Source organism: Varanus komodoensis, unplaced genomic scaffold, assembly GCF_004798865.1.
Source record: "Varanus komodoensis strain SLA01 unplaced genomic scaffold, ASM479886v1 scaffold33, whole genome shotgun sequence".
Lineage (NCBI taxonomy): Eukaryota > Metazoa > Chordata > Lepidosauria > Squamata > Varanidae > Varanus > Varanus komodoensis.
In genome coordinates, this window is record NW_025335817.1 from 1247868 (window position 1) to 1250529 (window position 2662).

Consider the following 2662-nt stretch of genomic DNA (forward strand, 5'->3'; position numbering starts at 1 on the left):
GCACCTGGAATGAAACAATTAGCAGCTCCTGCTAACAAACGCTCATTTGCAGGAAGCAAACACTGCAATGGAGACTTGCCAGGAACCGGTTCTGGAAAATAAACTCTGTTCCTGTTAAAATAAGGGACATTTTGAAGGGAATTATTTATGTCCGACCTTTCTGTACTGCCCTTCAGTAGAAATTCCCAGGGTGGCTCACATAGGCCTTTCTTACACGCACACAAACACACATGTACACACTGACCGAAAATTGTATTTCTCGGTTAAGACCAGGCTTCCTGAGAGACTGTTTTGCCCCATGCAAGATTACCAGCATTTTATTGCTCTTCTTTTGGTGCTGCGCACCAGGGGCACACTAGGCAGGGCTATGAGAGCAGGCCTCCCCAGGGACTCTTGCCATGCTCTGGAACACCCTTCCCAGGGAGGCTCAGCTGGCACTCTTCCTGTAGTCCTTCCCTGGGAAGTAACAACCTTTCCTTTCATTCAGTCTTTGGCTTATAGGGTGGTCTGTTGATGAAGAGGCCGGTGCTGCTTATCCCTTTATGTTTTGCTTTCAATTTGTCTTTCAGCTTGTCTTTTTTTTTAATCCCCTGATTGCCACTTCTGGGGAAACTCAGGACATAAATGATATATCCAAAAATAAAAGACCTGAAGACTAATTTTAGTTTACTTACTGAAACATCAGATGAAGGGGTTCTGGAATACCCCTAACGGAGCAATAACCTCATTTGGTCACATCCTTTTAGACAACAGAGCAAAAACGCAGCGGTTGTATCCCTTAACCGATGCATCCATGTTACATAATGTAAACATTTGTGTACATCCAGAAGCTGATGTTAATTGTTGAGACAACTCGTAATCTCTCCTTTCATATGACAGCACATTATAAATGGCATGTCAATAGAAAACAGATCTGGTCTCGTCGTGGCCGGGGAATCCAGCGCGGCTGTTTGCTCCCGGCCAGTTTCTGTTCTCGCAGAACCTTCAGCTGGGGCAGCTGCAGGGCTGATGTGCCCCTGAGAACTACACCGGAGTTACGTTGCAAATCCAAGCTGGAATTCAGGAGACCCGGGTTCAAGTTCCTGCTCCGCCGTGAAGCTACCTGGTGACTTTGAGCCGATCACAGGTTCACAGCCTCGCTTAGCTCACCTGGTCAAAGTGTGATACAGTGGAGAGGAGCAGGACCGTGTGAGCTACCTGGCACTCCCTGCAAGAGGAGAAAATGCAGAATGTGAATATAAATATACGGATAGTATTACCCCTATGGGTGCAGGGGGAAAGAGCAACAGCAGGACTGGTTCCGAGAAGAGACGGGGTCAGCAGCAAGGGGAGAATCCTGTTTGGTACAGTCACAACTGCGCCACTTCTTTGGGTGATGAGAAGCTCTAGAGGTGCGGTACTGCCAGGGAAAAGCAGAGGAAGACTGAGGTCCAAAGAGCACATGCAGCTCATTCACACAGTCGGGAAACACGCGTGCATGTTGGCAGCTCCCGAAGGGACCACCGAGACGGAATCTGCACGAGACGCGTTTACAACCCCTCTGTTGCATAAGCTTCGGAGAGGGGTGGGGAGGCAGCGAGAGAGTTCGCTGGAGACACCAGAGAGCAAAATCGAAGGGTCGACTGGACTGAGACGAGACCAAAGGAAAAGCTCGCGGAACCGGCACGGGTGAGCCTCGTTAAGGGGTGCGTGGGGAGCAGGCTTGCAACACGGCGTCCCGATCAGGCCTGGAACCCCATCTGAAGCTCTTCTTACGCGGTCAAGCCTTTCGCAGCCTTGTTATGGCAGAGCTTTTGCTCTTTTTGTGCTGGCAGTACCAGCCCAGGTCCGATTCCCTGTGGAAGGAGGGCGCTGGAGGTTTCTTGGCGATCCGTGATACTGGCATTTATTTGCAAAATCACGAGTGGAGCACAGATGGACGCGCGAGTGGAATGCTGCAGGGACGCCATTCGGCACGAGGCGTGTGGGGCCACGCTCTGCCCCCTGAGCCTTTCCCTCAAAAGCAGGGCTATTTGTCTCCTTCCACACGTGGATCTTCTCACTGGCTGTGGGAAGACACGGAGGAGCCATCCCCTCCAGCTACCACATCTCTGCCCCCACGGAGACAGATCCAGGGAACAGCTGGGGCTATTAACTGGCCTCGGTCAGGTCTGAGAATCTGGTAAGGCCACCTTTTCTCCCCCTGCAACACGGCCACGCAGCTGGATCGTGAACGTGAGAATGCAAGAAGAGCCAGGCTGAACTAAAGCAAGGGTCCGTCTCCTCCTGCGTTCTGTTTGGCCAAGCGGGTGCCTAGGGGAGGCCCACCAGAGGGGGGGCACCTGCCTGCCCCTGCTCCCAGCCCCCACTGAATTCAGCCGCAGAGCCCCTCTGCCCCGGGACTTGCACCCAGCCACCAGGGCTTAATGGCTCCTGATCAGCCCTGTCCTCCGGCGTTGATTTAATCCCCCTGAAACGACCTAAGATAGTCCGTGGCTCAGTGCAGACGGCATATTGCTGGGCACATCCAGTCCCTTTCTTGCATCTGTCTGTTGTACACCAGTGTGAACACTGGTAGATTTGGTGCATTTGACACTTGGGTTTGCCTGCTCCCTTCCCTTCCCTTCCCTTCCCTTCCCTTCCCTTCCCTTCCCTTCCCTTCCCTTCCCTTCCCTTCCCTTCC

The 2662-nt window shown here is 52.6% G+C and overlaps 1 long non-coding RNA gene across 1 annotated transcript in view; it reads right to left on the reverse strand.

Moving 5' to 3' along the window:
* Positions 1 to 640: 640 nt before the first annotated feature.
* LOC123027608 overlaps positions 641 to 2662 on the reverse strand; it is a 3650-nt gene continuing 1628 nt past the window's right edge. Inside the window, exon 2 of the long non-coding RNA XR_006415534.1 lies at positions 641 to 1207. This is a non-coding gene — a long non-coding RNA (uncharacterized LOC123027608). The remainder of the gene's footprint in view (positions 1208 to 2662) is intronic.